Genomic DNA, 13,476 nt, shown 5'->3' with positions numbered 1-13,476 from the left:
AACTTTAAGCCATGACATCATGACTTTGGCACATGTTTTCATTTATGATACCATTTTATGTCGTGACATCATCTCTTGCATTAATAATCAATTGAATTGATTTAAGGATGAAAAACACATTTTGATATTGAGATCAAATTTGTGTTTAAAAAATGCATGAGACCTTAGTCTAAGATACCTAAACCCATATCTCACATTAAAATTGCCATAGATGTGTTTGATACACTTTAGATGTGTGTGAGATATTAGGATCATGAATTAGGATCAAGGTGCATAGTTCTTGTACCTAGATGAGCCTAATTCAAGAAATGGAGGATCATAGGGAAAGCTTGTGTACAAGTCATGTACATTTAGCCCTAAGATTATGGTCCTAAATTAAAAGGTTTAAAATCATTTTGAAATTGATTTGGAAAACCTTGATGAAGTCATCTTAGTGATTGCATTCATCATTGAACATTGTGATACAAAGTTGAGTTAAACTTGAACTATTTCAAAGTTTTTGAACTTTGTATCAAGATTGAAAAATGGAAGTTATTTTCATAGAAAACTATTTTTCCTTGATAGTATATGTTATGAGGAATGTATCCTCAAAATTTCATAATTTTTGGAATTTTATGGAATTTGTTGTGAGTTTCTGAATTTCGGGAGAAGGAAATCAGAACTCGAGTCTGTCCAAGGCTGGATCGGTCACTGGACCGATCCAGGGAAGGCTGGATCGGTCTGGGGACCGATCCAGAGGGGTTCTGATCGGTCCGGTGACCGATCAGGCGTGCTGAATTTGCTGAATTTCGACTGTGGTCTGAAATTTCAGCTGTGGGAGTTGAGTTTCGGGTTTCTAAAGGTTTGAAACTCTCCAAGACATTGTTGGTGCAATAGTCAAGGGGGAGTTGACCTTTAGGGGGAGTTTTACCTATTAGTCAAGGGGGAGTTGACTTTTAGGGAGAGTTTTTACTCCTAAAGACTTGAGTGATGTGGGATTATCACTAATTGATTGTTGAATTTAGTTTCAAGGGGGAAATTAAGGGTTTCAATGAAAGGTATGGGACTTTCATTAGAAAGAAACTCTTGACCTTGATTCCTTCTTTTTGATGTGTGTCAAAAAGGGGGAGAGATGTCCCAAGGGGGAGAGTGTAGGTTTTGGAAGAATGTTCAAGGAAGAACATTGGAAAACCTAAGTTAGGTTATCGGGTTAACCTAACTTGATTTTGGATTTTGTCAAACATCAAAAAGGGGGAGATTGTTGGTGCAACCTTAGGTCAAGGTTGACCTGGTTAATCTGACTCGAGTTGACCTGACTCGAGTTGTGTTTTGATGTTTGACGATGTTTGACGAGAAGAGAGTTGTATTCTTGATGTTTGACAAGAATTGGTGTTTGGGAGATTGTAGGTGCAACCTTAGGTCAAGGTTGACCTGGTTGACCTGATTCGGGAAAAGTCCAAGCAGGGAGTTTGACACGCGAAAAGTCCAAGTATGGAGACTTGGCACTGGAAAAGTCCAAGTACGGAAACTTGGCACGGGGAAAAGTCCAAGCAGGGAGCTTGGCACGCGGAAAGTCCAAGTATGGAGACTTGGCACTGGAAAAGTCCAAGTACGGAAACTTGGTACGGGGAAAAGTCCAAGCAGGTAGCTTGGCACGCGAAAAGTCCAAGTATGGAGACTTGGCACGGGGAAAGCCCAAACAGGGATGTTAGGCAGTTGGAAAGTCCTGGTGAGTGAAGCCAGGCAGTGAGAAAGTCCTAACTGGGATGTTAGGCAGTGTGGAAAGTCCTGGTGAGTGAAGCCAGGCAGTGGGAAAGTCCTAACTGAGATGTTAGAAGGTTGGAAAGTCCTGGTGAGTGAAGCCAGGCAGTGAGAAAGTCCTAACTGGGATGTTAGGCAGTGTGAAAGTCCTGGTGAGTGAAGCCAGGCAGTGAGAAAGTCCTAACTGGGATGTTAGGCAGTGTGGAAGTCCGGGTGAGTGAAGCCAGACAAGGGAAAATCCAGATGGATCAGGGATGATCGGACATCTGGTGTTGAGGAAAGTCCAAGTAGGTCAAAGGGACTGACCGGACACTTGGCAGGGAATTCTAGCAGGTCGAGGGAGTGACCAGATGCTAGGAATGAAGTACCAATAGGTCGAGGTTGACCGAATGTTGATTTGGAAGGCTTGGGACTTGGTTTGGGCAAAAAACCAAGTCACTAGTTGTCTAATCGGTCTGGTGACCGATCAGTGACCGATCAGTGTGCTACTGATCGGTCTGCAGACCGATCAGAAGATGATCAGTAGCCGCGAGAAAGACGCCTGATCGGTCTGTGGACCGATCAGGAGCTTCCCTGATCGGTCGTGGTGACCGATCAGGAGACGATGTCGCGGAAGGAAGAACTAGAGTTGGGATCGGTCTGTGGACCGATCCAGCTGTGGCCTGATCGGTCCACAGACCGATCAGAGTACGCACAGAATTTCTGTGCACTGACTGATCGGTCTGGGGACCGATCAGCGCAGGGCCTGATCGGTCCACAGACCGATCAGGATTCTAGCCGTTGCAACGCAACGGCTAGTTTCTTCGCTGTTTCTTCTTCGCAGGTATAAAGGAGACGAGGGCATCTTCTGTGCTACTTCTTCTTTCTCTTCTTTCTACTGAGCTGCTGCTGTGCTCTTGAGCTTTGTTGAGTTCCGAAGCTTCGTGTGAGCTTCTTCGACTGGGTTCCTGCTGTTGTAGGCGTCTCGTGAAGTTGCTGCTTCAACCAGTCGACGAGAAGGCAAGCGTGTTTGTTTTACATTCATATTGTCTTGTGCTTCTTTGTATTTTGTATACTTCTATCTTGTTGTTGCAAGAGTTATTGTGGCGAGGTTTCTCCACCCACAAGGAGTATATATTAGCCGGTTCTCCGGGGACTCATCCACCGACGGATTGATAGGCTTCGTCCACCTTACGGACACGCCGAGGAGTAGGAGTTTATCTCCGAACCTCGTTACATCGGTTTGTTTGAGGTTTGTTTTTCTTCTCCTTAGTTTCTTCCTTGTATTTCCGCTGCGACTAACCCTAACTGTAGGAAGAACGCGAGAATTTGGGGTCGGCTATTCACACCCCCCTCTCTAGCCGAGTACGAACGATCCTAACAGCAACAACAACAACAAGTCAACACGGGTGGCATGTTACCTGTAGCACCACCTCCGATGATGTCTATAACTTCTCATCATAGAGAGAGAGAGAGAGATATTAAGGGAGGAGATCCGGTTCATTTGCTCTCTTCCACTCGATGCCCTCAAGCGTATTTTTGAACACCTCTTTAACAAGGAGGACGAAAAACAATTTTTCAGGAGTCTTCTGGAGAAATCCCCGTAAGATAAAACCGAAAAGGAAAGATTGTAGCCAGTGATAGTTCTCCTAAAAGGATTATCACTCCATTTTCTCAATGAGTGTTAGATGATCCTTTGCCAAAACATTATCAAAATTTAAATGTCGGAGAATACTCGAGAACAACTGATCCCGTGGATCATCTTCTTAAATTTGGATATGCGGTGCTCCTCCAACAATTTACCGATGGAGTTAAATGTCGGATGTTCCTTATTACATTTGGTTGAGGAGCTCAGAGGTGGTTCAAATGACTACAGGAAAATTCTATTCGTTGTTTTAAGGACTTCTACAAGGTATTCCTACATAATTTCTCTAGCAATCAGAGATATCACAAGCCCCCTTGGAGTCTTTTTTCAATCAAACAAGGGCCTAAAGAATCTATCAGAGCTTATATTAAGAGGTTCAACCAAGTGGCCATCGATGTCCCTTCGGCCACCACAGAGATCTTAGTAAGTGTCTTTTCCTAGGGGCTTAATGATAATGATTTCTTTAAAGACTTAGTCAGGAACCCTCCCACCAATTTTTGGCATATTGATTGAGCAAGGTTCGGGGTTCATCAATGTGGAAGAGGCTCAAGTCGCTCGGAGGAAGAATATTACTGCTTCTACGCTGATTCCTGCTATAACACGTCCGATGGGATTTGTCCAACCTCCTAAAGGACCTCGGGCAGATCCACATCATAGTCATCTAAAGCTTCGGCCTCAGGCAGTACAACATGTAGATGCTCCCCCGTATTTTCCTCAAAAGTGGTGCACGTATCATCTGACCAACGCCCACAACATAGAAAATTATTTTTCTTTAAAGAATCAGCGGGCAGGTAAAACCCGCTATCATTGGTGTTCTCCAATCCCAAATTATTGACGATATCCGCTATAGAATAGTCCTCTCAAAATTAAATATTAACTGAGTGGATCACAAGAGGGAATATTACCTCTCCCCGCTATACAAGCACAAATAGAGCCGTCAATTTGGATTAGGCCCGTTGGGTTAGCCCGCCCGTGATAATCATCATTTTGTATTGATATTTTGATTCATATAAGCATGTCATTTGATCTTCTCATGTGTTAATTCCACATTTATATCATATTTCATGAATTGCATTCATTTGTGAACTTAATTGCAAATTATATCATATTTGAGGTATTTGATGCTAATATTTGGTTATATTCTTTGTAGGCATCAAAGGGCAAGGACTCTAGTTTGATCAACTCAGATTGAGTTCAAATCTGAGCTTAAATAAGGAGATCCAGCTCTGGAACAATCTCAGTCGTTCATCTAAGATCGGAGTAGATCTAAGACATCCGTGAAGAATTTGGTCCATTCAATCCAAGGGGAAGTAGATCACAACCAGTGATTAAGATTTAAAGATTTGGATCGGATTTGGAGTAACTTCCACCGTTGGATCATTCCGAAGCAATCTCAACCGTTGACTTAGATTTCAGATCTGATTTAAGTGGGAAATGAGAAGCTACAGGTTGTTCATCAATTAGCTACAGTCCTCGCGTCAAAAACAGAGGAAGCGTGGTCCTTCTCCGGCGATTCCGATCCACTCCACCGTCGGCGAGCAAGCGAGGTCAAGGGCACTTCCCTTCCTTCGGTGATCTTTCACAAGCAACTGGCGATGCCACTTCGATCATCTGATCTCAAACCCATGCCGCGACTTCGTGCGAGAAAGAAGAAGCAGAGAAGGTGAGAATCTGGTGGGTTCAGCCGATTCTTTTGTCTTCCGGCCACAATCTTTCTTCCCTGAAGCTCCGCACCCATCTGAACCATCAGAAATGTTTGCTTCTGCTTTCTCTATGATCTTGATCCATTTCCAGCCGAGTTACTCTGTTTGTCTTCATCGCCGAGTTCTTCATCCGATGCACACCAAATCCAAGCTAGGGTTTCTCCAATTTGATTAGTTTGAATCCTCTGAATGCTAGTTTCTTCATCTCTGTTTGAATTTTAGTTTTGTTGTAGTTGATCAATGTATAGTTGATTCAAATTCCCTTGCTATTGCTTTGAAAACCTTCAGTTAAGGTCACTGTTCTTGATGTCTGATCAATTTAGATTTTGCATAATTGTTGCATTAGGTTATTCTTGTTTGTTATTTCTTTCAATGATGTAGTTTAGATTAGTTAGATTCTTGTTTGTTAATCTCTGTGAGTTGAATTTGTAAATGTAGCATAGGTTTTGGTTCTTACTTCTTCTCTTTGTTCAAAAGTCAATTCTGAATCCCCAATTAATCCAGAAAACCCCAAGCCAACAATAATTGATCCTAAGACTATCATTCTACCATTTACATTCCTTGAGAGAGACGATCCGAATTATCCTATACTGCATTAGTGTAGAAAGGGATTTGGTGAAATTATTTGATACCCAAATCACGACAAAATCAGGTATATCACCCCGCCAAATAAATTAAACAAGATAAATTAATATTTTATTAATCCATTATCTAGCGGGCTTAAATGTGCTAACCCGCGCGGGCTACGGGTTCAGGCGGGCCAACTCGTGGAGGGCTCGGGTTGGCCCGCGGGCCTATACAATTATATAATTAAAAAAAATACAAATTGTGATTAAGTTTCAAGTTTCAAATTACAAGTTACAACTTACAACCTTCTCAAAAGTCAAATCCTCTATCCGTGTGACTGTGTCCCATCGTCTCTTGTGTGCGAGTTGTGACTTGTGAGTTGTGACGGTGTCATGACTTCTTCCTTCACGAGAATCGTGGCTGAGAGGGGCAAAGGGCGATTCACATTCCTCATCTTGTAAACCCTAGCCCTATTCCCATTTTGCTACCCCATCCCAACCATTTGCACTCACCGCCTCAAAGTCCGCCGGCGCTGCCTCCAAAGTCTGAACGCTTCCTCTGAAGTTTGAATCGCCTGCAAAGAAACTCTCCAAAAGAGATCGACACTCTACCAATCAGTAGGCGACAGTCCGACGATAATATTTACACGATTTTCTGTTAGAGTGTATACTAAAAGCCTAGCTTTTATTAAACATTTATTTGTTAAAATAAAATAATCACATTGGTCAATATCTGCATTTATTTGTTAAATATAATTGTTCAATTAATTTATATAGTAGACAACATGGAGTGTGGTGTCACACTCAGAAGATCATGTTGTCGGTTCTCTATAAATTATAAACAAGTTGCTCACGACTAAGATGGAAAGGAACAAACCATCAGAATATTCGTAGTGTAATTAAGTATTAGTTTATCTTGACTAATAAATTACACTGATACACTTTAAGTATATTGAGTAGGATCATTTAGGTAAGTTCTTTTTGTACTGGCTTTATAAAAGAACTAGACCTTAGTTATTATGGAAGTGTGTGCTCTTAATCTTAATATAATAACAAGTACATATATTTAGTATTTATTTCTTTAACTTATCAAAGGGTGAGATTTAGCTCGATAAATCAATAGGCCCGATAAGTTGGAAAATTGTACTACTTATAGTGTGTGTTGTTGATTATAGAAGGAATCTATGTCCTAGTTATCTAGGTTGAGAATGTCCCCAAGAGGAGCTCATAAGGATTGTTATGTTAAACCCTGCAGGTGGACTTAGTCCGACATGACAATGAAGTTGAGTGGTACTACTCTCGGAGATAGATATTAATTAAGTGAGTTGTCAGTGACTTACTTAATTAGTGGGCATTCGTAATCTTAAACACAGGGAGACTAACACATTCATGATAAGAAGGAGCCCATAATGTAATTTGGGATTGGTGCGGTAGTGCGATAATAATTCTCTAGTGGAATGAGTTATTATCGATAAACTTGAGTTGTGTGTTCGGGGCGAGCACGGGATACTCAAGCTCATCGGAAGGCCAAAATCAATTTCTCCTCTAGGTCCCTGTCGTGGCCTCATTAAAGCCTCAAGTCCATCCAAATGTAAGGCTCTTCTTGGTGTCCAAGAAGGGGGTCGGACCATTGCTTGGTGACCAAGCAATGGCTGGCCATATCCTCTTATAAGGGTCGACCCTATTGCTTGGTGACCAAGCTTGTAGGGGTCGGCCAATATTAGTTCAAATAGGAGGGTTGTTTTGAATTTTTAAAATCTTCTCTTTGTAGAAAACTATAAGTTTTAAAAGAGATATTTTAATTTTTAAAACTTTCCTTACTTGAATTTAGGCCACATGTTTTAATAGGGAGTTTTAAAAGTTTTAAAACTTTCCTTTTTTAACCATCCTTATGGTTTAAGAAAAAAAGGAAGATAAGTTTTAAAATTAAAATTTTCTATCATCATGTTAAAAAAAGAAAATTTTATAAGAGAGTTTTTAAATTTTAAAACATGGTTTTAATTTTTAGAAACTTTCCTTTTTTAACTCCTACTTTAGGAAAGAGAGCTTGTAAAATTTTATAAGAGTTTTTCTTGTAAATTTTATAAAAATAAAATTCCTTTTCCCCCTTGAGGTGGTCGGCCACCTTGCTTGATGCCCAAGCAAGTGGCCGGCCATATTAAAATTAATAAAATCATCACAAATTCAAAATTGGTGATTGATTCAAACAAGAGGAAAGAAAATAAAAAATTAAACGGGAAAAGGAAAAACTCTTGGATGATTTTATTTTTGGTAAAAAGTTTTTCCTTATTTGCCTTGGGCAAGTAATATAAAAGAAGGGGTGAGGGGGCTTCATGAGACACAACTCTTATTCTCTAGCTTAGAGATCTCTTGGTGGCCAGCCCTCTCCCTTCTCCATTTCCCTTTGCTCTCTTCTCCTTGGTGGTGGTGGTGGCCGAATTTTAGAAGAAGAGGAGGAAGCTTTTGGGTGGTGTTCATCTTGGAGGATCGTCGCCCACACGATGTCCAAGGCGAGGTGAGGAATACGGTAGAAGATCTCGAGGTCATTAGCTTACAAAGAGAAGGTATAACTAGTATTTTTCTTCCGCATCATACTAGTTATTTTTCTTTGTATGAATTCTAAATACAAGAGGCAATTAAATCTAGTTTATCGAATTTATTTTTCGAGTTTGTGTTTTCTTCTTTTTCGAATTTGTGATTCGATTGTTCCTTTTGGTTAACCTAGAGTTATTTAAGGAAATAAATATTAGCTTTCCTTAAAAGGCTTTGCCTAGGTGGTGGTGGTTGCTCCCATATCCAAGAAGGTCATGTGCCTCGCCATGCAGTCCTGGAAGCCAATTTTGGAAATTAATATTTATGGAATTAATAACTTAGGTAGATTTGAATCAATAGTGTTAAGTTTCGCTTGCGATTAAAATCTAAACCATTAAGAACAAATAAGTTAAATTTGGAATCAATGATGTTAAGTTCCGTTTGCGATTCCTAATTTAACTTCTAAAGAACACAATAGGTTATTTAAGGAAAAGTTCGACACTTGTACAAAAAATTTTTGTACAGTGGAACCGGTACGTTTTCCTAGGACTAACCAACACTTTCTCCATTCTCCAAATTGTTTTTTGAGGTGAAATGTTTTCTTTCTATTTCCCTTCGTTTTTCAAATTTTCTACATAATTGTGCCTTGTGGTTTGCATATTTGTTGGACTTTTTACCTTGTTTTCTATTTTGCTGGGAAAGTTTCATAAATCAACTTTTTTTTTCTTTTCTTGTGATGTTCTCAGTTTGATATATCTTATAGGCTTTAAATAGTTAAGAATTTGTTTGTGAAGTAGCAAGGATTTCAACTTTGTTAATCAACATTCAGCAATCCCCATTTCGTTGATACCAATAAGAATATTACTCGTCAAACCCACGCTCCATCGTGGTCTGGACTCTGAACTGCTAAATATTAATCTTCTTCGTTAATTACTAATTGCCTTATTTGCTTTTATTGTTGTATTTGATTCAAATTTTTGCTGCTAACATAAAAAAATAAGCATATGTTATTTTACTGATTGTTTGTATTTGATTGATTTTGCATGAAACTGTAATTTATTATTTCTTTTTCTTTTTTTATTATAGAATTCGAAATGGAATCTACTTCTCAAAATCAAACAACTACTTTAGAGGTTGATGAATTGAAAAGTACTAAGCAAGATGATGAGTCGATTAAAAAGTCTAGAGAAACTTCTGATATTTGGATGTATTTTAAGAAAATGATTGAGATTGATAAAGCTGAAAGTAATGGGTGTAAAAACAGTATAAATGTGGGGGTAAACATTATGGAACTTCTACATTATGGCGTCATCTTAAAATTTGTGATAAGTTAAAGTTTCATGATGTAGGACAAATGATTCTTGATCAAGATGGAAAAATGAGATCCAAGAAAATAAATCAAAAAATTTCACATGAGTTACTGGCTTGTGCAATCATTAGTCATGATTTACCATTTTCATTTGTTGAGTACGATGATATTAGAGATTGGATGAAGTACATCAATTCTGATATTGCTTGTATTTCTAGAAATACTCTTGTTTATGATATTAATCGGATCTATTTGTGTGGGAGAAAGAGAAACTTAAGTATGTTTTGACAACTATTTAGAATAGAGTTTGTTTGACTTCAGATTTGTGGACGGCATGCACTAGTAAGGGTTATATTTGCTTGACGGCTCATTTTATTGATAATGATTGGAAATTGAATAGTAAAATACTAAATTTTTCTCATATGCCTCCTCCACACTTAGGAGTTGAATTAGCTGCAAAATTGTTTGAATTTTTTAAGGAATGGGGGATTGAGAAAAAGGTTTTCTCTTTGACATTAGATAATGCATCCAATAATGACAACATGCAAGTTCATTTAAAAGAGCAATTGTCTTTGCATGATAGCTTATTGTGTGATGGTGAATTTTTTCATGTTCGTTGTTCTGCTCATATATTGAATTTGATTGTGCAAGAAGGTTTGAAAGTTGCTACTGTAGCTTTGAATAAAATTAGAGAATCAGTCAAGTATGTTAAAGGTTCAGAGACTAGGATGAAAAAGTTTGAAGAATGTATACAAGCAGTTGGTAACATTGATACTAGTATTGGCTTACGATTGGATGTGTCTACTCGTTGGAATTCAACGTACTTAATGTTGGATAGTGCCATCAAATATAAAAAAGCTTTTACTTCTCTTCAATTCAATGACAAGAATTATAAATATTGTCCTTCAACTGAATAATGGAAAAGAGGAGAGAAGATATGTGAGTTCCTTGAACCATTTTATGATACTACCAATTTGATCTCTGGTTCTTCTTATCCTACATCAAATTTGTATTTTATGCAAGTATGGAAGATTGAAGTTTTGTTAAATGAAAACTTATCTAATGAAGATGAGGTGATAAGTTCTATGTGTAAGAGAATGATGGAGAAGTTTGACAAGTGTTGGACTCAATATAGAATGGTTCTTGCATTTGGAGCTATTCTTGACCCATGAATAAAGCTTTCAATGTTGGAGTTTTTTTATACTAAGGTTGAGAGTGATTATGTTAAATTCCAAAATAAGATGGAACTTGTGAAGACAAAATTATATAAGTTTTTTTTATCGATATTCTAATACTAGCAAGACAAGTTCTTCACAATGCCAACCACAATGTTCTTCTACCACAAATACATATCAACAAAGTGTAGGAGGAGTTAAAGGAAAGAACAAAAGAATCTTTGATGTAAGTACTTTAATTTTTTTATTGTATTCTCTTATCTCTAATTGGTTTTTATTTTATTGTCACTACTATTTCAATTAATGTAAGAAATAATGGCATATAAGAGCCAAACAATTACAAGTGCTGGAAAATCTCAATTGGATCTTTATTTGGAAGAGCCAAAACTTGAATTTGCATATTATCAAGATTTAAATGTTTTGGAGCATTGGAAGAATCAAAATCATCGATACCCAACCCTTGCACTAATGGCATGTGATGTTTTAGTTATTCCTATAACTACTGTTGCATCAGAATTAGCTTTTTCCATTGGTTCTCGTGTGCTTACCAAGTATAGAAGTTGCACCCTTCATGAAAAAGTACAAGCTCTTATTTGCACCTGTAATTGGTTACATGGTTATGCTATTGGTAATGTTTATAAATTTTTAGTTATATTCTTGACTTAGTTGGTATATTAGTTTATTGTGATTTTATTTTCAATTACCTTCATCTTTGTGTATTTTAAATGCAGATAAAGATAATGAAGACAATGCAAGTATTAAAACAACCTTGTCTAAGGAAGGATCAAATGATCTAGAAGATATTCATGTGGAGAAAGGAGATGATGGAGAATCAGAAGAATTTGATAATTGATGTGGTTTGTTTTTTAGACCTCTTTCAAACTACATATATAGAATTTGGAGAAAAGACTAAAAGAGATTGTTTACATTACTAGACTAAAAAAAATTTCTTTTTCATAATAATGTTTGAATTACAACATGAATAGCTTCAGGAAGCAATTTTCCCCCTTTTGCTACTTCGACTATATGCGCCTACTTTGGAGTTCATCCTGATTATTTACATTCCATTATGATTTATGCACAGGCGACTATGCAAGCAGTGAACTTGTCAGCAAGTGCTTATTGGGTCCCTGAGGATAAATTAGACTATCTGAACTATGGAGCTGCTATAAGTGAGGTAGCTTCATATAATCATTGGTGTTTTCACCTTTAATTTCATTGCTCGTAACATTGTGTTGTCGCAAGACCTTGCTTTAATGAAGTTTAATTTGCATTCTTCTTAACTTGTGATTTGGTGCACAATGTAGGTGGAGGTTGATATTCTTACAGGAGCTACTACCATCTTAAGGACAAATCTTACTTATGACTATGGGCAGAGCTTGAATCCTGCTGTGGATCTGGGACAGGTCTGGTGGATGTTTCCATTGAATCTCCTCTTTCATCTGTCTTTTTTTTATTTTGATTGTGATAACGGCAAAATGTCTCTCTAGATAAGGGGTCATTTGGATCTCATTATGCAAATTTTTATGACTGCAATATGTCATTGGGAACCCATAGTTCTTTTACTACAAATTAATCTTGCTATCTCTTTTTTCTGCAGATTGAAGGTGCCTTTGTTCAAGGAATTGGGTTCTTTTTATACGAGGAACATGTGGAAAACTCAGATGGCTTGGTAATTTCATACGGTATTTGGCTGCATGTGATCTGTTTTGTATACAGAGATTAAGTAATTTTGGTTGGATTATATGCTGGGCGAACATATTGTTTTTTAAATTTTGGTTGATTTAGAGATTGATTTCTGAATCTTAGCAGATAGCAGTATTGTTTGTTGACAGACTTTGTCGATTAAGTAATTCAATATTTGATTAAGTCGTGTATTGATTCAAGCACATAATTACATAATTTTTTACAAAATAATTTTTATTTTTTAAATGAGTATGTGACCCGCCTAACTCGCAACCCGTCTTAGTTTGGGTTGGGTTGAGAATTTTTCAATCTGTTGGAATAGAGGCCCGACCCGCCCGCTTCGCCATATGACCGATCCGCCATGGGTTGGCCCACCCCGTCATGGGTTAGCCCGTCTGACACCTCTAAGCACAAACACCTGACCAAGTATAATCAGAGCCACCATCGACTCGACATGAAGAAAATGACAATAATGCTGCTCATGGCAATATCAATATGATAGCGGGAGAACTCACTAATAGTTATTCTAACCGGGCGAGAAAATCGCATGCTCGATGATTAATGATTCATGTCATTGGATGTAGTGCTGAGAAGGCAGTAGGACTGAAAATCAGTTTTGGGTCCAGAGATTTAGTAGGGGTGGAAGTACCCCATGATGATGCATTAATAATTAAGGTTGTTATAGCCAATTATAACATTTCACGTACTTTTATTGATACTAGCAACTCTGTTAATATTATCTTTAAACAAGCTTTTGATCAGCTGCAGATCGACCCAAGTGAGCTTCAACCTATGATTATTCCATTATACGGGTTCACAGGCAATGAAGTACAACCACTTGGTCAAATAAAATTGTAACGACCTGGCCCCTCGGCCCCATTGGACGCCCCAAGGCGGCCCTTCGGCCGTGCCGTTACTCACTAGATCTTCTCACCCCTGGCCAGTGGATTTTTGCCTTCCCCAGGATTCGAATTCTAGACCTCCAGGATAAGTACTAGAGTTTATGAATCCTGGTAGCCAAGTACTCACTTGGCTACCAGGATTCATAAACTCTAGTACTTATCCTGGAGGTCTAGAGTTTGAATCTTGAGGAAGGCAAAAATCCACTAGCCAGGTGTGGGAAGATCTAGTGAGTAACGGC

The 13,476-nt window shown here is 38.2% G+C and overlaps 1 long non-coding RNA gene across 1 annotated transcript; it reads left to right on the top strand.

The window, feature by feature from the left end:
- The first annotated feature begins 11,740 nt into the window (after positions 1-11,740).
- On the top strand, positions 11,741-12,304 carry LOC121973826. Its single transcript, XR_006109773.1, has 3 exons — positions 11,741-11,826; positions 11,957-12,055; positions 12,250-12,304. It is a non-coding gene; the product is annotated as an uncharacterized LOC121973826 (long non-coding RNA).
- The last annotated feature ends 1,172 nt before the right edge of the window (positions 12,305-13,476 follow it).

The sequence above is a fragment of the Zingiber officinale genome, chromosome 4A (assembly GCF_018446385.1).
Source record: "Zingiber officinale cultivar Zhangliang chromosome 4A, Zo_v1.1, whole genome shotgun sequence".
Classification (NCBI taxonomy): domain Eukaryota; kingdom Viridiplantae; phylum Streptophyta; class Magnoliopsida; order Zingiberales; family Zingiberaceae; genus Zingiber; species Zingiber officinale.
The sequence above is the reverse complement of the archived record's forward strand: the minus strand, read 5'-3'. Positions and strand labels throughout refer to the sequence as shown.